At 40.2% G+C, this 23276-nt stretch overlaps 2 long non-coding RNA genes across 3 annotated transcripts in view; one reads left to right on the top strand and one right to left on the bottom strand.

Moving 5' to 3' along the window:
* Nucleotides 1–11126, top strand: part of LOC146404479 (uncharacterized) — a 33176-nt gene extending 22050 nt beyond the window's left edge. The window contains exon 5 of one of the 2 annotated variants that reach the window (XR_014840501.1): nt 8600–11126. This is a non-coding gene — a long non-coding RNA (uncharacterized LOC146404479). Of the gene's footprint in view, nt 1–3573; nt 5963–8599 lie in introns of those variants that run through there. The other variant, XR_014840500.1, reaches the window with a different exon arrangement.
* The window catches only part of LOC102157759 (uncharacterized), a 215586-nt gene continuing 196111 nt past the window's right edge, over nt 3802–23276 (bottom strand). The window contains exon 4 of the long non-coding RNA XR_014840481.1: nt 3802–4581. This is a non-coding gene — a long non-coding RNA (uncharacterized LOC102157759). The remainder of the gene's footprint in view (nt 4582–23276) is intronic.

Genomic DNA, 23276 nt, shown 5'->3' with positions numbered 1-23276 from the left:
ATAGGCCACAGATGCAGCTCAGATCTGGTGTTGCTGTGGCTTTGGCATAGGCCAGAGCTGCAGCTCCAATTCAACCCTTAGCCTGGGAACTTCCATATATTGCAGATGCAGTCTTATTAAGGAAAATATAGGGAAAAATGATAAGATAAATGACATTGCCTCACAACTGATAAATAAAATTGTGCTTGGGTTGGGGAAGATTACCTAAAACTAAAAAAAAGTCCATGTCTTCATGTTGGGAGGAAAACAAGATTGCAGACACTAAAATTAAACAGAAGACAGGGCATGTCAGGTGGTGAGTTTTACTGATTACATAAATAGGGAAAGGAGAAGCAGTGGAATTGATGGGTTCTTGGTGGGAGTGGTCCAGGAGCCTCTATGAGGGGGGGATGCAAACATGGGGGACACAGACAACCAGATCCTTAACCTGCTATGCCACAGCAGGAATTCCAATTTTTTTTTGGAGGAGCTGGATTTCAATTCAAAATGACAGAGTCTACCACTTTGGAAAAAGGATAAACCAGGTGGCAGAACTTGACGGATTTGAGGCTGAGGACAAGGATTGCTGGATCAGGGGAGCAAAGGAGGTAGAGATGGAGACATGGAATAGGATCCAGGACCTGTCCTATAGGCAGAGGCCATGTGACACAAGGATGTCTGTGTGACTGAGAGAAGAGAGGAGTCAAGATGAAGACAAGGATTCCTACCTGAGCATCTGATCACAGGGGGTGTCTTCTAGTGAAATGAGGATGAAGGCAGGAGAGTGTATTTGTCCAGTAGATGAGAATGAGACTGGAAGGAGATTTTAAACAAGGCCTTATGACAGCCGAGTAGAAATGCCATGTGCTCAGGGTGAGTCAAGGATCTGGGGCTCATGGAGTCATCACAGCCACAGCTAAAACTGTGATGGGTCACTGGGGAGTCAAATGATTTAAGCAGAGAAGCAAAGGGCTGAGTCAGTTTCACAGGGTAAACTCCAAGGGCCTGTTTGTGCTCACATGTCAACTTAGGTTTCCCAGTATTAGCAAGAAAATGAATGGCCACAGTGGAGATCTCTTTGAGTCTGTACCCAGATGTGGCACTTGAGCTGTGAAGAATCCACATCCCAGTCCCTTTTCACAACAAGAGAAGGGGCACCTCAGGTGGTCAGAGTGCCCTGGAGAGAAATGGATGTGGTCTGAACCATCACACACGGGTCATGGTATAGGAAGTGCTGCTCTTATCTTTGGCTCTTACAAAATGATGCCAACCATGCTTGACCTGCAGACTTGACCTGTGAATGGGTTTTGAACCCTGGGATCTGCTTCCAGGTACCCTGTTTCCCTCACTGCCAGGTGATCTTGGGATAGTAAGAGGTCCCACTTTTCCTTGTGCTTCTGGGGGTTAATTTCCTGCATTATCATCCAATTCACCACTGAAACCATGATGTCCCACTTCCCAAGGCTGGGGTTCTGCATTCTTGAGCCAGATGTCAGAGCCCATGCAGGCTGCATGAGTCCTCCAAAGTTGATCCTCAATTACTCAGAAACCCAAGTGTGAGAAAAAGATTAAAAACATATGCATGATTAGGACTCATTCAGTCCTCATGAGGATAAAATAAGGTAGGATATGCTGTGACCAAATGCAGGGGTGGAAACTGAGTCACTCACTCCTAGTCAACCCCCCTTGTGAGAGAAGGCCAATATTCACAGAGTTCTATGATGAAGACACTGCATGTGAACTTTAATCTCATGTAGCCTGTGGGAGCCAACAAACCAGGAAACAGAGGGAGAATTTCAAAATTGTCTTGGCAAAGTTGACAATGAAAGCATTAGGAGTGATGTGTGGTGGGGGTTCCTAAACATGATACATGTACTGAGAGTGCACTGGAAGGGGAGGCCCTTTCTGAGGAGAAAAAAGCCAAGTGGTTCTGTTCAAACTCTCCAAGGAGGGTCATGGGCCCTCTATTCCATGCAGGTTTACAGAGCTGCAAAGGAGAGTACCAAGCCTGTGGCTGGAGGTTTCTGGGTGCTTGTGATCCCATATGCATATACATGTTATATATACACACATCCCTAGGCATAGATATACACACATATACATGTAGTGTTGTGCTCTACCTAAATAACAGTGCTCATTGGATAAAGTATCTCCTCTATTTACTTGAAGTACATTAGTAGGCAATTTATTTCATGTTTTCCTATGATCTCTTCATTTTTTCTCTTCCTTTGGTACCTCACTTCAGTGCGATTTTTCCCTCCATCTTTCCTTGTCCATGTCCTCCCATGTCACTGAGTCCTCCCCTGCCCATTCACGTTTGCATGCTGGGTAGGAATCAGCTAATCTGAGTGCTGTGTGCCTGTGTGGGGGGGTAGCCTGGATCCCTCAGAGCTCCTCCCTGAGTTAACTGGGGATATTCATATGCATCTGGAAGTCTCTGATAGCTCCAGGTGTCCTCCTGAGTGTTCTGTGGTTTCCTGCTTGGCAGTACTGGGCATGGATGCCAGGATTCTGGAAGCTGAGCAAGGAAAGGGGAGGCAGTCGTTCAGTTTAACTGACGTATTTTTTTTCCTTTTTAGGACCACACCTGCAGCATATGGAAATTCCCTGGGTAGGGGTCAAAATGGCCATGCAGCTGCTGGCCTACACCATAGCCACAGCAATGTCAGATGCTTAACCCACTGACCAAGGCCAGGGATTGTACCTGCCACTTCATGGATACTAGTAGAGTTCTTAACCCACTGAGCCACAAAGGGAACTCCCTAACCTGTAATTAAGACTCTTATTTTCAGCAGGACAGCTTTATCTCCTACCTCACCTTTGCTCTCAATGTGATTTTTTTGAGATTTAACCATTTTGGTGTATTTATAAAACTTTGACTCTTTTTAATTTGAAGTGTCCCAATTTAAACCATTTTATAGCTATGCCATGTTCATCCATTCTCCTATTGTAGGCTATTTAATGTGTCTCCAACTATGGAGGAAATTTAAAAAAAAACTGCCATAAATATTTAGTTACACATTTTGGTATACCTATTTTCCCCTTGGGTAAAGACCTGGAGGCAGACTTGCTGGTTCTTGTAGAAGTTTTATGGTTATATTCATTCTTTCCAATGTGTCTGTACACTTACAGTGTCTCATCATTGAGAGACATCATCATATGAGCTCACTGTCATCACAAGAGCTCAAATTGCTCAGTATCATTCCCAATACTTGGTATTTTTTCTTAGCTATCATAATGGATCTAGTTGGCATTGTTATTTAGCTAAAAGTCAATATGATATTTGGATTTTACTTGTAATTTTGTAAAGAAAAATGTTGCCCACTGAGTCACCAAGCAGGGCCAGGTGAGTCTCTATGACAGAGGAATGCAACACATTCAAGGCTGAAGCCCAGATGAGCCATTTCCTGGCTCTACTAGGTGGGGTCAAAGCACTAATAATACTTGGTAGACACTCTGTCTACTTAATTCACTCTTCTGGTAATTTGCTCTTTCTGGGGTTTTGCTACATTTACAACTAAGCTGGTGCCTGTTACTGGGAATTCTGGTTTGAGGTTTTGTTTGCTTTTAAAGTTGATTTTTTTTTCTTTTTAGGGCCACCCCAGGGACATATGGAATTTCCCAGGGTAAGAGTATAATTGAAGCTACAACTGCTTGCCTATATACCACAGCCACAAACACATGGGCTATGAGCCACATCTGCAACCTACACCACAGCTCACAGTAATGTCAGATCCTTAACCCACTGAACGTGGCCAGAGATTGAACCCACAGCCTCATAGGTACTAGCTGGATTAGTTTCCACTGCACCACAATGGACACTCCCTTAAATGCATTTTTATTTAGATGTAATTCTCACAACATAAAATTCAGTATGTTAATCCTTTTTATGCATACAATTAGAACATCACAATGACAGAATTGGAGGCTCCTGACTCTCCCCCTCCTATGGGTGTAGAAAAAGGGCTACAAAAGAATCATTTGTCCATGAAGAAATCTTCTGGGTTCACCAACCCTGAAGCTCTCCAAACTTCTATTATTGAGATTTTTATGGAGTCTTCATCATATAGGCATAATTGATTATTAACTCCATTTTCAGCCCCTCTCTCCTCTCTGGAGAATGAGAAGGAGGGCTGCTAAAAGTTCCAAGTTCTAAATAATTGGCTTGGGCTTTCCATTAGCCAGTTGCTTCATTAGGTCCAAAAATATTCATATCACCCAGGAGAGTCCAAGGAATTTAGGAGTTCTGTGTCAGGAACCAGGGTCAAAGACCAAACATCAGAACAAAAGATGATCCCAGTACTCTGATCACATAGAACATTGCAAAGGATTTAGGAGCTCTGTGCCAGGAGCCTGGGGCAGAGTCCAATATATTCCTTTCCATGAATTTCAACAGGCTCTTCTGCTTGCTGTTGTATTAGCATCCCTCAGATGGGAAACTAAAAGTATTGAAGTAAATCTTAATTCTTCATTCTCCTTGAGCACCAATTTCAGTTCATCTGCAAATTCTGTTCATCCAATTCACTGACAGTTTCTGTTAATTTTCATCTAAAACATCTTCTCATTTATCTCTCTCCTCATCTCATCTCATCCTCTTCTCCCCTGGTGAAAATATCAGATTGTTAATACCTTATTATTACTGCCTATTCTCATTCTTGTGTGAGTAGATATTTCTTTACATTACTACCAACATATTTTTCTAAAAGAGGTTCAATTACACTCAATCCTTTGCCTCAAATTTTCAATGCATTGCCACTATTACAGAATGGGTGTCAACTTCATAACATGGCATTTAAGGCCCTTTCAACTTGGGCGTGGTCCACCTTCCATCCACATGAATCCTGGGCTGCATCCCAGAAGCATCCTTTGTCACAGTCATAATGAATGCGATAACCCTCAGCACTTTCCTGTCTATGTATTTTCATGTTCTCTAGCCCTCTATGGAGAATGCCCTCTCCTAGCAAATGGACCCAGGTACTTGCTCTTCAACAGTTAAGAATCACCTTCCTCTCAGCTTTAGCTGATCCACCCCATCTTATCTAGTTCTTTCATTTATGTTCCCAGAGAACTCAGCCGATGTCACTCTCACATTTATCACAAGGTAGCACAAGTTCAGCTCTTCAAGCCCATTCACTAGCTTACCTGTGGATGCAATGATTACTGGGCTGCACATAATTTGGCATTTTTGTTCTGTATAAGCCTAGTTATATTGAAAAATATAATTATGATTACCAAGGAGAGACCCTTCAAATTAATTATGTTAGCCCAGTGACTTGAAACAGATTAAAGAATTTCCAAACATGACAACATTTTGCTTAAAGGAGGATTATGTGTTTAATATCAGTACCAATAAAGTATTGAATTCATTTAAGAAGAAACAAGTGCTATTTCCTAACAGAAAATAACCCAAATATAATACCAGGAATGAATCTTTCTTACCTTTATTCTTCCCAACCCAAACTGAAAAGTATTGGGACTTGTAGTTTGGGAAAAAGCTGCAGGAAATAATTTTGGACTTGGTTCCACCTTTACATAAGCAAATGAATTTAAGAATATTAGTAAAGGAAGGGCTAGAAAGAAAACCTATTTTCTTCCTAACACCTCAAGAACACTCTACAGAGGAAGACTTCTCCTTTCTTTCATTCAGATATTCTCTCAAGTATTACTTGGAGTAGAGTTCCTGCTGTGGTGTAATAGGATTTGTGGCTTCTTTGCAGTGACAGGATGCATGTTCAATCACCAGCCTAGCTCAGTGGGTTAAAGGATCCAGTGTGGCTATAGCTGCATTGTAGGCTGCAACTTCAGCTCTGATCTGATCCCTGGCTCAGGAACTCCATGTACCACAGGGTAGACAAAAAAGAAAAAAAAGAATCACTTGGAGTATTTCATTTCGTAACTATGTGAACATCTTTGGAGGAATGAACTGCTTATGCTGCATGGCTCAGGGCACTGTTACTATTCAAACAGAAGTAAAAGTACAGAACTAACTCATTTTTCTTTTCATTTTCTTCTAACTTCTAATTCACTTTTTGATCTTACAAAATGTGTTTTCCTCTCTAACGGGGATAAAATTTCCTCCCTGGCAGCACAAGGCCATCACTGACCACACACCTGATAGGAGATGCTCAGATCCTTGCTGATGGCTATAAATGTAAGCAGGCTGCTGGCAGCATCCACCACACAGCCAATCTCAGGCTGTTGTTGTTGTATCCTTGCCCTGGGGTCATGCTCTCACCTGCACACACTATAGAGCAGTTGCTGCATTTGATGATGAATTTTGGGAAAAACAAACTCGTTTTTGTACAACCACAGGTAGAGTGGAAAGCGTGTACATCTGGCAAACTGAACACCTCAGTCATGCAGTGCAGGCAACAAGCTCATGCTGAAATGGGAGATGTGCACGATGGGTTTGATTCTGTGATTCTGAGTGAAACTCCATTGACTCGAGTGGATGTCCTGAATCAAGTCTTCCAAATCCCTCACCTTCACACCTCTGAAGACAGGTCTCTAGGCTGCAACTAAGTGAGAACTGACTAGCATCTTCCCTCCAAAAACTCAAACCAAACTGGACATTTTTCTGAGGTTCAAAAAAGTTTAACTATTTAATCATCAACCAAATTGGTCATTTCCCTTTTCATGGGTACTTTTTTAAACCACTTATTCTGAGACAGAAGCATCCATTTCCAAAAACTATCCAAGCCCTTAGCCAAATTCTATGTGAGCCATTAGTGATTCAATATATGTCAATTTTGGCCACATTTAAGTCCCTTTTTGGATAATTCCTGGCCACCTGTTTTGAGAGACAGACTGAGCTGGGATGTGAGCAAAATCCATGATTTTAACAGCAAACCCCACCTGGGTTTTACCTTCACCAACCTTTACCAGACATGGTAGCAAACATAAATGATTTGAATTTTGCCTCCTTGTCTTTTTGTGGCCACTACACAGTGCATGTGTTGATGAGGTTTGCAAAAACTCCAGATGGAGGCAAGTAGGAGGAAAGAAAAAGAAGGCTGAGATAAAGTCAGCTTCTGAATAATCAGAAGCTGGCAGTGTTTCAACACAGAGAACAGATTTGTTGTTGCCAAGGGGGTAAGGGAGGGAAGGATTGGGAGTTTAGGACTAGCAGATGTATATATAGAATGGAGAAGGAACAAGGTCCTACTGTAGAGCAGCACTGGGAACTATATTCAACATCCTCTGATAAACCATAATAGAAAAATAGGGAAAAGAATATATATATATATGTATGTATAACTGAATCACTTTGCTGTGTTGAAATTAACACAACTTTATAAATCAACTATACTTTAATAGTTTTTTAAAAAGTTACCTATGTTTCTATATGCTATTTATGTAAGATTCAACAATCTTCCCTAGCCTATTCCCTACACCTAAGTCATCAGTCAGGTATTACAACCCTATATTGAGTTGTTGCCTTCACTGTTGCCATCTCTGAAAATCAAATATATCCCTCAGAATATTGTGGACAGGTGGTTGGGGTCCCCATACTGATGTAAAGCACTCTTTACTGGAGGATTTTGCTAGGCCCACTGTCTCAAGTGCTAAGGTCAGTACAATTCGAATGTTAAAATCTGAAGGCAGGAGAGAGAGCTTCGGGCTACCAAAAATGATGGTGTTGGAGTTCTCACTGTGGCTCAGGGAGTTAAGAACCATACACAGTGTCTGTGAGGATGCAGGTGCCATCCCTGGCCTCGCAGAGTGGGTTAGGGATTGATCTAGCATTGCTGCAAGCTTCAGCCCAGGTCACAGATGCAGCCTGGATCCAACATTACTGTGGCTGTTAGGGTGGCAGCTGCAGATCCAATTTGACCTCTGGCATGGGAATTCCATATGCTGCAGGTGTGGCCCTAAAAAGAAAAAAAAAATGTGGTACAGATCTAAAATAAAAGCAATATTATGTGGGCTTTGTCGATGGGACCCAACCAAGAAGATCAGAGAATACGCATGAGCTCAAAAGGTAGGTGCAAACTGCCAGATATTCTATTGTCTTATTTCACAAGGAAGATGGCCTTCTTCCCTTTTTGAAGGTTTGGTTTGTTTTTACAAATGAAAAAGGATGGCACAGAAAGTGTCATTAACTTACCCAATGCCAAACAGCAAGTCAATGCAGTTAAGGAAAGAAACCACTACTCCTCAGTCTGAGTTCCACTTGGTCTAACCACTAGGTCATTCTGTCTATACTTTTTCTCCCAACCACACAACCAGTTCCTAAGATACAGATCAGACCCTAGGCTAATGGCCTCACATTCTTCCATCTTTAATCCCTAAAATGAAAGTTAACTAAGCAATGATAACCCAAGCCATTAGTTAAGTACAATGTCACCTGAAGAAATAGCTGATTATTATCCTAAGAAAATCCACTTCTCTGACTTTACAATGTTTTTCACTTTTAATACCTTAAGATTCCTTCTAGGTTTGTATGAACAACCAAAAGATGATGACACTAAGGGCTTCATTATATTATTCCTATAAACAGAATATTATCTCGGGCATGAAATCCAAGAGAAAAAAATGCCTACATTTATCAGATGTCATTCATGTTTCAAATATTGAAGAAAACCAACCTTTCATGCACCTTTCCCTTTGCATCTCCTAGAGTGACAGTGACTATATGAACTCTGTCCAAGTCAAAGGCTGTGTCATACTGATGGAAACTGGACGTGCTCCAGCCCACCCAGATGTTAGCAGGTTCTTGTCCAGCAAAGACTCTTCCCAAGTAACAGTATTATCAGTATAGCACCACCAAGTACTGGCAAAGGGAAAAGAAAGAAATCTCTGACTGGCAATGTCTCTAAGCTGCCTAAGAAGATAGTTTTTGTTGAAAATCATCTGGCCTCATTAAAATGTTATAGGCACAAAGGATGCTGCAAAATAGGAAAAGTTATTAAACAGACATCTTGAATTATTTCAGAAATAATAGGAGAAACAAGAAAGACTCCACACAAGCCAAAAATGACCCAAGGCTTTTTATACTTCCAAGTATGTATTATGGGTGTGTACCTATATAGTATGTTTCTATAGTAAAATCATCAAACCATTAGGCAGGTAAGCTTCAAATTCTTAAGGCTTATACAAGAACACTAATCTATGACAATTTTTACACCTTGAATATTCTTTGCATTTCCTATCAATAATGAACAAGATGATGACCCCTTAAAATCATTTTGAAATAATTCAGATCTCACATGTGAAAGTTAAGTTTAAACATGGGGGGAACTCTACAATGGACATAGCTATATATATATATATTTTTTTTTCCATTTGGAATTTCATGGGAAGTATTTTGAAAATTTAACAGGGAAGACAGCAAAACTTGACCTCTAACTAACAATTGTAGATATATTGCTAAGATGAAGGAAATTATAAAGCATACTTGGATAAATTAAGTGGCAAATGAAAATGCTGCCAAGAATGAGGATCACAAAATCAGACCAGAGAGTGCCATTTTCAGGATTATTTCTCCTAAATTAGCACTCTTATTGCATAATGTACATCAGAATATGCGTACATATATATATATACACACACATATTTTTCAACTTTTCAGTCTCCAAAAGATAAGTGAATGATTTTTTTTTTTTTGTCTTTTTGCCATTATCTTGAGCTTCTCCAGTGGCATATGGAGGTTCCCAGGCTAGGGGTCGAATCGGAGCTGTAGCCGCCGGCCTACGCCAGAGCCACAGCAACACGGGATCCGAGCCACGTCTGCAACCTACACCACAGCTCACGGCAACACCGGATCCTTCACCCACTGAGCAAGGGCAGGGACCGAACCCGCAACCTCATGGTTCCTAGTCGGATTCGTTAGCCACTGCGCCATGACGGGAACTCCCCTATGGCAGCTTTTGATGTCTGAAGAGAATTTTGCCTCCTTTTTCTTGAGGGTACCCTAGATCTAAGAATGGAAAAAAGTAAAAATAAACATATAGATATTTGGAGTAGTTGCTAAAATCGTACTGAAACTTTTCCATCTGCCCCTTTCCCTTCAATGTCATTGCCCTTTCAGATTAAGTAGGATGATGCACAATTAACAGAAATAATTAAGATATGAAATCAAAGAGTAAGTTAAAGTAAACAACTAACTACATCAAAAATGAGAGCAATGAGCAATGAAAAAATACAAAATATATCAATGCACAGCAGAGTTAGTTAATCTTTCCATTCTTCATTAAAAAAGGGAAACCACATTAATGATATTAAGTGAGGGTTTTGGAATCAACTGCCTGTGAGGGGATGAAATGATGTTTTTCAATGGAGGGGGTGTTTCTATCCTCTTCGTTTTCTTCTATAATATTTTGCATGAAAGTTCAGGTAGTCAGCACAATAAACAAGGTCAGTACTGGATGCAGACTACAAATGAGAGGATCAAACTTGTGTATCAAAAAAGCAGGGGAGCCTAAGAATAAGCTGGTGAGTTTCTACCCTTATGATATCTATTACTTCCCTTTTTGAAATGAGTGGCAATGAAAGCCATGTATAACCCTCAAAACACACAATGAAAATTACATGGGATCATTCATAATGATGTCATCACAAATGTTCAATGTGTAAATAAACAGTGGTATCACAATACTACCAACAAGGAAGCAAGAACACATCTAGCAGGGTTTGAGGAGTGTGAATGATGAGTTTCCAGGTAAAACTAAAAAAGCCACAGCTGTGTCTGCAGCTGTGCCAGCTCTTCAAGTGGTACTCAAGGGAAGTTGTATTAAAGAAGTGTCCCCAAAGGAATCAAAGAAAAAGACTGGATAAATACAATAGATATGAGACAGCCTGAACTACATTTGCACAGATTGGCACATCTAACTTCCATTTGATATAAACTAGGAGATACCAAGATAGAAACATTTCCTTAGATGCTAAACATTCCTTTCTTCCTAACCATTCAGGAATTCCAACCCTAAAAGTCAAGTTATTGGCTACCTAAAAATATGTGCAGAGTAGATCTTTGGGGATTTGTCATACTAACATCTTAACTTTTCTGTATATTTGATATATTTTCATCTAAAAATCAAGTACTTCGTGACATGTACAAAAATTCATGTTCTCAACTGTTCACTGTGGCTGTTTAACAATCATGGAATGTGGTTTGGGCAATAAATATATGTTTTTCTTTTCCTTCAGATAATACTATTTCATTTTTGAAAATCTTGCTTTCAAGGCCCATTAATATATAGAAAAATATTTACATTAAATATTATTTTAAGAAAGAAAGATGCAAAGTATGCTTTATTTTTAAAGATGCAAAAACACCAGAAGGTTTTGTCTGTTTATCAAAGAAGTTTCAGAATGTTGGGAATTTTAATACTTTTTTCTCTTTTTATTTTTGTTTTTTTTAGGGCTGTCCTGCAGCATATGGATGTTCCCAAGCTAGTTTCTAATTGGAGCTGCAGCTGCTGGCCTATACCACAGCCACAGCAATGCAGGATCTGAGCCACATCTGTGACCTACATCACAGCTCATAGCAATGCTGGATCCTTAACCCACTGAGTGAGGCCAGGGATCTAACCCAGATACTAGTTGGGTTTGTTATGTTGAGTCACAATGGGAACTCCCTTTTCCTCTCTTTTTTGTCTCTTGATTTAATCTTTTTTCAATGAATATGTATTTTATTAGGAAAACAAGTGATATTTTTTGTAAAAATAAAATATTCACTCAACAAAATGGGATACCTATATCTTTCTCCTACAGAAAATCAGAAGAGAAATGTGGATATAAAATGGGTGAAACAACAGGGTCTTCCAGTTGTTAGGGCCAGTGATCATGCAGTGAGCTAGTGCTGGAAATCTTGCTAATAAAATTAGAGTACAAGGTTGATAAAGAACAATTTAGTAATATGCATGAAGATACTTGCAATGATTTGTTCGTTTATCCAAGAGATAACTACTGAGAAGCTACTCTATGCCACAAACTGGGAATACTCGATGACTAACATACAGATCCAGCTAAAAGCTTCTCATGGTCCAAGGAGGTGGGGAGCAAGTGAAGACATAACATCAAAATGACCTATGGATGCACTTGAGAAGACAAGGCACCAAGAGCTGACGGGGCACCAAATCAGGAGGACTCAGCAGAAGAGCTATGATATAAGAGGAAGGCAGACAGGCAGCACTAGGAATTGACTAAGAGAATTTGGAATCCAAGACATCTGGATTCCAGCTTCAGCTCCATCACCTCTTAGATACTTGTCCTTTGGCAAGTTACTAAAATTCACTCAGCTTTAATCCTTTCTTCTGTAATATCTACCCTGTTGGGTTTTGATTTTTTTTTTTGTTATTACCCAATACAATTTTTTTTTCCTACTGTACAGCATGGTGACCCAATTACACATACATGCATACATTCTTTTTCAAAAATCCCATTATCATGTTCTGTGGTAAGTGACGAGACATAGTTTTCAGTGCTACACGGAAGGATCTCATTGCTAATCCATTCCAAAAGCAATAGTTTTCATGCATTAACCCCAAGCTCCCAATCCATCCCTCTCCCTCCCCTTTCCCCTCCCCCTAGGCAAGCACAAGTCTATTCTCCAAGTCCATAATTTTCTTTTCTGTGGAAAGATCCTGTATGTATAGTTCTTAACATGGATGCTCACTAAATTTAAAATGGAAAAAGATAAAAGAAACTAAATATCCATATTAAGAGAATGATTAATATGTAAACAAGATGAAATATGTACAGTTATTAAAAATCATGGTTAGGGCTCACCAAAAAAAAAAGAAAAAAATAGGCTCTAGAAGGAGGTTAAATTAATCTGTAAAAATTTAAGAACTGGTGGTTCCAGAAGAGGCATATACAGGTGCTCATCACACTGTTCTTGCACTTTTCTAAAGAGTTGACATTTCTCAAAATATAAAACTGGTAGAAACATCAAAAGTTACACCTAACATATTTTTATGAATTAAAACAATATTTACAATACGAAGTTAAAAAGGTGGCAATACAAAATGTTTTTATAGGAGTTCCCGTCGTGGCGCAGTGGTTAACGAATCCGACTAGGAACCATGAGGTTGCGGGTTCGGTCCCTGCCCTTGCTCAGTGGGTGAAGGATCCGGTGTTGCCGTGAGCTGTGGTGTAGGTTGCAGACGCGGCTCGGATCCCGCGTTGCTGTGGCTCTGGCGTAGGCCGGTGGCTACAGCTCCGATTCAACCCCTAGCCTGGAAACCTCCGTGGGCCGCAGGAGCGGCCCAAAGAAATAGCAAAAAAAAAAAAAAAAGACAAAATGTTTTTATAGCTCAATATTTTGTTCATATATATATTTATTAATTTGTTTTTTGCTTTTTGTCTTTTTAGGCCACACCTGCGGCAAATGGAGGTTCCAAGACTAGGGGTCTAATCAGAGCTGTTACTGCCAGCCTACACCAAGCCATAGCAATGCCAGGTCCTAGTCACATCTGTGATCTACACTACAGCTCACAGCAATGCCAGATCCTTAACCCACTGAGCGAGGCCAGGGATCAAACCCATAACCTCATGGCTCCAAGTCAGATTTGTTTCTACTGCACCATGATAGGAACTCCTCAATATTTTAAATGGGAGAAGAAGACATTAAAAGTCAAATTTGCCTCTGGGTGGTGAGAATATATATGGTAGTTTTAAACCACTTTCATCATACCCCTTTGTGTTTTTCAAATGCTCAAGAGAATTTATTAATTTTATGAAACATAAATGGATGTGCTTTTTCATGAGTGTATAGGAGGGGATGGTATTATCATTGCTTTATAATTTTTGTCCCCTTGAAGGCAATCTATTTGCAAAAGTATATCCCTAAGTATAAATTATGCTATTTTTTTCTTTTTACTTTAAATATGGCAGAACTTCATAAAAGTTAAATTGTATTCTGACTTCTGAAGATGCAGTATTAGTAGTTCCTATGATAATAAAACAACAGTTGTTTCTAAAAACTAAAACTTAGCACATCACACAGCAGGAAGTATGAGACAGCAATGGCATTGGAGCAGAAAGGAGGTGGGGACAAGGCCCAGCACGGTTCAGCTGCCACCTATGGAAGAGCCATGCCTCAGCCACTTCCTTTGGCCAGTGCCCTGCCAATAAAGGTGCTAACAGGGGGTGAATGCTCACCACCCAGGGCTCCATAACAGCAGCCAATTCCCTGCCTAACTGAGGCTGCATCTCAGTGAATCATTTATTGAGATAGGAATCATTATCTTTTCCTAGTGATTTAAGTCCAGTCTCAGCTTCAATTATAGCCACGTGGCCAGGAAAGAAATAGATCTCAAGGTCCATGCTCTCAGCCAAGCCTCTAAATCACCAGAGTAGAGATGTTACATTTCCTGGACAATATGTTCTCTGCCAAAACTACTCAAGTCTGAATTACAGTGCAAAGGTGGCCACAGATAGTGTGCCAGCAAAGGAGCAATAAATCTTTATTCACAAAAAGCTGGTAGAAGGCTGGACTTGGACCTCAGGCCTCAGTTGGCCACCTTCTACTCAAAAGTTTTCAACATTCAAATACTGCATCAGGTCCCTCCATTTGGCAAATATCTAAAGACCACCTACCAGGTCCCAACCACACTTATAGGCTTTGGAGATACAGTTGTGAACAGAATGAACACGAGCTGCTGACTTTCTAGAACTTACATTTACATAGAGAAGGCATATAATGAGTAAATAGAGCTATCAATATATACATTTATCACGTCAGGAAATCATAAATGCTATCTATCAATGGACAGAAAGTTTTGCCATAAATCACACAAACTGATAAGTGACCTCACTCTTAACAACTTTCCACAGCAGAATATGATAAGCAAGGTTCAATTCTTTAGTAGTTTGAGAGAGGCTCAGCACAAACATAATCCAACACAATAAAACAAATTGCCATTAATTCATGCACACACCCCAGCAGAGGTTAAACATAGGCTCTCCCTTCCTGTCCTAGATGGTTTCCATCTTCTATTATGTTACCTTAATGGACACCCTGCACATAACCAAGCCCAATGTATCTAAGGGAGGTTTCTTCATGCAGTAGCTCTTAAATTAGTCCTCATGTGTCCCATTGGTGACTTGGGCCTGTGCCAGATCCACCCTAACTACTTGTAAATCTGTTAACAGAGTAGCCACAACTTATGGCTAAATTGCTTCCTCCAACAAAAGACAGATGGCTTCAGTGAATTTTAACTCTCCCCACTGATGAGCCTCCCTGCTCCTGAGAAGAGGGGTGTGTTGGGAGTGTGCAAGTCCAGCAATGTAACTGTCAGTCACAAGGATGTGGGGGTGTGATGCAGGCATGACATCTGTGGTGGGTGCCAGAAGGAAAAGATAGATCAAATCACAAGCATACCAGCTTTTCCTAAGAATATCTGAATGCAGATTTTGAAATTCCTGAAATACAGAGAGGAATCTGCATTTATAACCTAAACCAAAAGTCCAAAAGCATAAAAAAGGCCAAATATTATACCACCATGTCAGTATGAATTATTTGATCAGGTAACACTGGTGGCCTACTGTGTGCCAGATAATATATGTTCCCGTTTATTAATTTTTCCCCAGACTCCAACCTCTCTTGAGTGCTTCCTTCAATCTTTATTTAAAAACAAACAAACAAGAAAAAAAACCCAAAATAACAAAACAAAAAGATACCCTACTCAAGAAGAAAAAGAGGAGGACACATCAAGAGGTAGGAGGGGCAATTTTGCATATAAACAACCCCATACCTCCCGGGTGGGAAGCTCCACAGACTGAAAACTAACTGGTTCACAGAGACCTACAGGAGTGAGAGTTCTGAGCCCCACATCAAACCCTCATGTGTGGGGATCTGGCACTGGGAGAAAGAGCCCCAGGAGCATCTGGCATTGAAGGCCAGTGGGGCTTGTGTGCAGGAGCTCCATGGGACTGGGGTAAATGGAGACCCCATTCTTAAAAGGTGCACATGGCATTTCATGTGCACTGGGTCCCAGGGCAAAGCAAAATCTCCATAGGAATCTGAGTCAAACCTGACTGCACTTCTTGGAGGACATCCTGGGAAAACAGGATTGAACGTGGCTTGTTGTGAGGGAAGGACATTGAAGGCAACGTTCTCAGGAATATTCAGCAGCTGACTTTCTCTGGAGGTGGCCATTTTGGGAAAATCTCCCCCCACCCATCAGTCAGTGCTGAGGAGCCCCAGGGCAAACAACAATCCAGGTGGGATCACAGCCCCACCCCTCAGTAAACAGGCTACCTAAAGTCCCCTCATGCACACAGCTGCCTAATCCCAACCAGAGACCAAGCCCCACCCACCAGAGGGATTAGAATCAGCTCCACCTACCAGTGGGCAGGCATCAGCTCCTCTCATCAGGATGCCTACAGCAAGCCCCCAAACAGACTTCATCCACAAGGGGGGGCAGACAACAGAAACAAGAGCAGCTACAACTCTATTTTCTGTAAAAAATCACCACACCAAACACCTATAAAAATGGAAAGACAGAGAACTATAACTCAGATGAGGGAGAAAGGAAAAACCCCAGAGAATCAGCTAAGTGATGAGGAGATTCTCAGCCTCCAGGAAAAAAGACTTTAGATTGTTGATGCTGAAGATGATGCAAGACATTGGAAATAAACTGGAGGCAAAGATGGATAACATAGAGGACACACTGAGCAAAGAGATACAAGATATAAAACTTAAACAAGAAGAGATGCAAAACACAATAATTGAAATAAAAAATTCACTAGAAGCAGCTAACAGCAGAATACAGTAGGCAGAAGAACGAATAAGTGAGGTGGAGGACAGATTAGTGGAAATTACAGATGCAGAACAGAAAAAAGACTGAAAAAAAAATTAAGAGAGGCTCAGAGAACTCTGGGACAGTGTTAAACGCACCAACATCCATACTACAGGGGTGCCAGAAGGAGAAGAGGGACAGAAGTGGACAGAAAAAATATTCCAAGAGATAATAGCCAAAAACATTCCTAACATGGGAAAGGAACCACTCACTCAAATTCAGGAAGCACAACGAGTACCATATAAAATAAACCCAAGGAGGAATACACCAAGACACATATTAATCGAGCTGACCAAAATTAAAGACAAAGAGAAAATCTTGAAAGCATCTAGGGAAAAGAAACAACATACAAGGGAACCCCGATAAGGTTATCGGCAGATTTTTCAGCAGAAACTCTGCAGGCCAGAAGGGAGTGGTATGATATACTTAACATGATGAATAGAAAAAAACTCCAACCAAGATTACTCTACCCAGCAAGGCTCTCATTCAGATTTGAAGGAGAAATCAAAACCTTCACAGATAAGCGAAGGTGAGAGAATTCAGCAATACTAAACCAGCCTTACAACAAATACTAAAGGAACTTCTCTAGGCAGAAAAGAAAAGACAGCAAAAGGAAACAAAAATTCCACAAATGACAAGGCTCACCAATAAAGGTATATATACAGCAAAGATACAAAATCATCCATGCATAATTATACCACCAAAATCAGAAATCATGAGAAGAGGTGGGTACAAATGCAGGACACTGGAGATGAACTTGCAATTAAGCGACATACAACTTAAAACAATCTCATATACATATAGACTCATATCAAAACTTCAGAATAACTGCAAACCAGAAATCTACAATTGATACACAAACAAGGAATCTCTGGAGGAGAAATATATCTCACAGTAAATAAGTCCATAATCCACCATGAAGGGGGTCATTTGACATCATTCTTGGAATGCTGAAGTCTCCTTAGATCTGATTCTGATTTCCTCTCCATCAAAGAATTTATGATAGTTATAATTAAATAATGCAATTGTACAATTAATTAATACAGTTCTACAGTTGTATTATTAATAACCATTTCTCTCCATGGTACAATGTAAGGTCTATAATGTCTTGTTTATCACACCATCTAGAATGTTGTAATGCCTATATTGAAGAATCAATAAGATGTAACAAATTGTGAGGACATATTTATATAGCTACACTGTTTTTTAACCAACTTATGCATTTTATATTTTACTTATTTTCAGAGGGTGTATTATTTTTGTTATTCTTGCCAGTCGTTATTCTTTTTATTATGCTATATAAAATATTTAATGGTATATAAGGCTTTCTTCTTTATAAATTTTAGTTGCATAATATACACAATTTTAATATAATGCTAATATTTAAAGAAAAATTGAAATGTAATAGATAACACTAAATGGTAAAGATGAAAGCCATACAAAATGGGATAAAGTATAGAATAAATTTCCTGTTTGTCTCAGCATATTTCCCATTCCACTTCTCCAGAGGGAGTCACTTAATCTGTTTCTTAAGATCCATGATATAATAATCTGTGTGAATGTAACTGTGTTTAAATATATGTATTTTATTCTGTAACAAAATAAAAATTAAATTAAAAAGAAGAAGGAAATATTTGCCTTCTCCCAACTCCCATTTATTATTAAATACTAACCCCATTTAAGATGAGGGAACAACTAAGTTATTAAATCATCTTTCTAAGATCCTATGATCAGTTAAGGGGGGGTGTTAAAATTTTAATCAAGACTGTAGAGTGGGAAGGTCAAACAAACAAACAAAAACACTTGCCTCAGATTTCTCGGCTCTTTAGAGCTGGAAGAGACATGAAAAACCATTTACAATTAGTACTTTTTATTTTAAGGAAATGAAAACAGGGAATAATTGCCCAAGATCACACAGTAAGAGTTATTTTCAGAATTGGGTCTAGGACCCAGGCTTTGGGCATGGTATTTATTGCTTCTATTCCATTTTGGGTTGGAAAATGAATCAAGGGATTATGCCAAATGAGTTCTTAGGAACCTTACTATAATGCAAGTGAATCTTCAGTGCATGGAGTTTATAATGTCAATGTTGGCACAATAGGGACATTCCCATACTTTCTTCCTGGCTCATGGTTCATTTCATATAATCAAGATCATTAGGAGTGGGGTTTTTTTGGAGGGGGGGCACTGTGCCTGTGGCGTGTACAAGTTCCCAGGCCAGAGGTTGAACCTGCATCACAGCAGTGACAATGCCAAATCCTTTAACACTAGGCCACCAGGGAACTCCAGGAGTTTCCTTTCTGAGCTTGAAAACCATTTTAAAGCTATCATATCCTCTCCATCAATTCAAATCCAGAGAAAAAGTTTAATATATACAAGATTCTGACATACTTTATTCTAACTCATGCCTTCATCTTTTTAGGTATAACTCAAACCATCTCACACTAGATCTTGCTGTTTGCATCTCCAGTACTTGCAGATAATGAGCCTCTGGTGTTGTACTTTTGTATTGCTCCTTCTAGTACCTCAAACATAGATTCACTATATGCAAAACCACAAACTTCCAGAAAGACTAGTATGGATACAAATTATTTCAATAAATTACCTACCAAATTTTTTCTCAAAATGGTATGTAAGGTAGAAATTTCATATGTTCATCAACATATAAAATTTAAGTGTCAACTAACTTGTCAGCTAACGCTAAAAAGTTTAGTTCCATGGAATTCCCCAATCATTTTACAATGAATCTCCTCAAATAACATAAGATCAAAAGATGTATATTAAATAATAATTTGAAACTTAACTCTAAATATTGCAAATGTCCTCACTTCTTAACTTAAAAAATTCCATGGATGTAGTACATATTTAAGTGTTCTATGCCCAGAAATGACAAGGGGCTTTCTTTTTTTTCTTTTGTCTTTTTTGTCTTTTTCAGGGCCACAGCCACAGCATATAGGTTCCCAGGCTAGGGGTCTAATTGGAGCTACAGCTTCCAGCTTATGCCACAGTCACAGCAACACCACATCCAAGCCATATCTGCAACCTACACCACAGCTCATGGCAATGCTGGACCCTTAACCCACTGAGCAAGGCTAGGGATCAAACCCACAACCTCATGGTTCCTAGTCAGAGTTGTTTCAGCTGCACCATGATGGGAATTCCTTAAGAGGCTTTCTTGGATAACTTATTTTTCTGATTCTAGGCAAAATTATGAGACTGATTATGCCAGTTTCCAATATCTTCATACACTCTAAAATCCATCTAATTTATAACTAACTGCCTTTATCTTCACTCAAAACACTTAGTGTTGAGAGGCAGGATAAAGAAGGCAGAGGGGTAAGAAGTGGCATTCATCTTCTCCCACAAACACATCAAAAAAAAAAAAAAACTTCATGTTGAATGATTTGCAAAGAACATCTACTAAACACTGGCAAATTTTTAAACCTCCAAAAAGGGCAAGAAATCCTCCACAAAACTAGGTAGAACTAAAGGAAATAAAAGAGATAGAAAAGGAATAAGGACAGTACCAGCACCCCTCAAAGGGGGCTGTGAAAAAGGAAAGGAACCCATACCCTGGGAAGCCACTTAACTGATGGGGAGATCAGCCAAGACGGAGGGACCTGAAAGCCTCAGTGAAAAATGCAGCATCTAGACTGAGGAGGACAAAGTAGAATGAGAGCCACACAGACCATTAATACCACCTCTCACAACACCATAGCCTGAGATACCTGGGCAAGGGCTTAGCACTGAGACTCAGGCTCTGGAGTTCAGTTCCAGGGAGAGGACTAGGATTGGTGGTGTGGAGACAGCCCAAGAAAGCTAGGGAGTGGTTTTTCAAGGGCTTGGGAGCAGAGAACCAGAGATGAGGGAACCTGGGGTGAGGTCTGTGCCTGCAAGAGGGCAAGATGCCATTGCTGGGGAGGGCAAGAGGAGGAAGGGAAGATAGCCATAGGAATATCTTACTCTGTGCATGCACAGACTCTTGGAAGTAAGATCTATGGGCAGTGAGGCCCCCCTTTTTTTGGCTATGGATGCATACATCTGTGCACTGGCTAAGCATGATGAGTAGATTCTTGCATGGTCTCTAGGTAGTGGGGGCAAACCATCTCAGTTATCTCCGACTCCAGAGGTTGTGTGACCATACACCACTAGGGGACAGTGAACAGACACTACTCTGGGCCCCAGTCACCTCAGAGGTTAGCACAGAGAAGGGCACTGCAACTGAGCACCACCTGTTGTTGCTCTAATTTCCATGGAAATACACACACCCTGTTGCTGTCACTGCCAAATGCTTCTGGCATTGCCTAAACCTTCCTGAGGCTCAATGCCACTTCCCAGGTCCCTGCAACTAGGAGCAGCCTGTGCCAACTTCCTCTGGGTCCCTGCTTCTGTCAAGGGTCCAGCAAACAGGTGCTGGCTATTAGCACTTCCCATTGCCTCCATCTCCCTGGAAGCATGCACAACACCCTATCAAGGGGATAACAGCCTGCACACACTGAGGAAAGAGACAGCAAACATCTAAACCCTCATTCCAAATATAAATAGTAAACCCTTACAAAATACCCAGGAGCACTCTCACACATAAATAGCCAAACAAGACTACAGTAGTTGGTTTCTCTTAATTCACAGAATATAAAAAATATAAGAAAAATGAAGAAGCTCAGGAAGCATTGCCAGTTAAAAGAACAGGAGAGTTCACCTGAAGGAGTAAAAAAATGTGACAGATTTCTGCAGTCCAACAGACACCAAGTTCAAAAAGGAGATGGTGAAGATACTGAAGGAATGAAGGGCAAATATGAAGGAATTAAGAGCAGATATGAACACTCATGCAGATGACTTTAGAAAGGAATCAGAAAATATAAGGAGCCAAGAAAAATTAGAAAATTCATCTGCAGAGATGCAAACTGAGTTAAAGCCACTGCAAAGCAGAAGATCTGAAGAGACAATTTGCCAAAAATGACACACAGCTGAATGAGAAAAAAAAAAAACACATGAAAAAATGTACATCACTAATTATTAGAGAAATGCAAATCAAAACCACTGAGGTAAACTTCACAGTATTCAAAATGGCTCTCTATAAGTCTGCAAAACCCAATTGCTTGAGAGGGTGTGGAGAAAAGGAAACCCTCTTACACTATTTGTGGGAATGTAAATTGGTACAACAAATATGGAAAATGGTATGGAGGTAAATCAGAAAAACAAATATAGAACTACCATATGATCCAGCAATCCCACACCTAGGTATATATCTGGACAAAACTTTCATTCAAAAAGATACAGGCACTGATGTGTTCATTACAGCACTATTCACAACAGCCAAGACAGGAAACAACTTAAATGTCTATCCACAGATGAAAGGCTTTAGAAGATGTGGTGAATATACACAGTGGAATACTACTCAGCCATTAAAAATGAACAAAATATTGTCATTTGCAGCAACGTGGGTGGAACTAGAGACTCTCATAGTAATCAAAGTAAGTCAGAAAGAAAAAGACAAATACCATATGGCACACTTATATCTGGAATCTAATATATGGCACAAATTAACTGATCTACAGAAAAAGTAACAAACTCAGGGACATAGGTGACAGACTTGTGGTTGCCAAGGAGGAGGGGGAGGAAATGTGATGGACAGGGCGTTTGGGGTAGCCAGACACCAACTATTGCATTTGGAGTGGATAAGCAATGAGATCCTGCTGCACAGCACAGAGAACTATATCCAATTACTTGTGATGGAACATGATGGAGGATAATGTGAGAAAAAGGATGTATGTGTGTCTATAATGGGGTCACATTGCTGTACAACAGAAATTGACAGAACATGGTAAATAAACTATAATAATTTAAAAAAAAAACATATGCACCCCTGAGCTCATGGCAGCTTTATTGACAACATCCAACACATGGAAGTCACCAAAATTTACACTGATTGGTGAATATATCTATGGGGTGTGGGGGAAGGGAGAGAGAGAGATCAATAGACAAAAACAAGGAAGGGTTGAAAGAGAGAAAGAGTCAGATAGAAGAAACACTGAGAGACAGAATGGACACAGAAAGGGGAAAGAGGAGAACTCCCACAATTTTCCTAAACTGGTCTATATGTTAGAACACAGTCAAAATGTCCATCCACTGTGGAAAGGTGAGGGTTACTTTGGAGGATGTTTGACCAGGAGGCAAGAATGCTTGGAGCCCTTCACAGGGGCCAAGATGAGATACTTGAACTTGAACCTAAATGTAAGAGGAGGACCTGGAAAGTTGTGTGCCAGAGGGGTTATCTATGGATTTTATTGAATTACAACCATCCCATAGTGGTAGTAGTAAAGAGGCAGGAAAGTGAATGACTTTCCCTAGATCCCAGAGTAGAGCCAGGCCTGTCTCAGTTGTAGTTTGTGCTACGCCAGCCCTTCATGTCACCTTTCTTTTGCTAAGTCTGTGCATAGGCTCCATGGGATGGAAGCCCATGGGTTGGTTTTACAGGCACTGAAAATTGTTATAGGTCTATGCTTCATGGCTTCCCTGGGAAGTAGAGCCAGAATGACCCCACTGTGC

The sequence above is a fragment of the Sus scrofa genome, chromosome 3 (genome assembly GCF_054392235.1).
Source record: "Sus scrofa isolate SSC_HxYL_T2T_F1_AM1 chromosome 3, Sscrofa_HxYL_maternal_Yorkshire_Landrace_v2.0, whole genome shotgun sequence".
Classification (NCBI taxonomy): domain Eukaryota; kingdom Metazoa; phylum Chordata; class Mammalia; order Artiodactyla; family Suidae; genus Sus; species Sus scrofa.
This window is presented reverse-complemented; position numbering and strand designations above follow the sequence as displayed.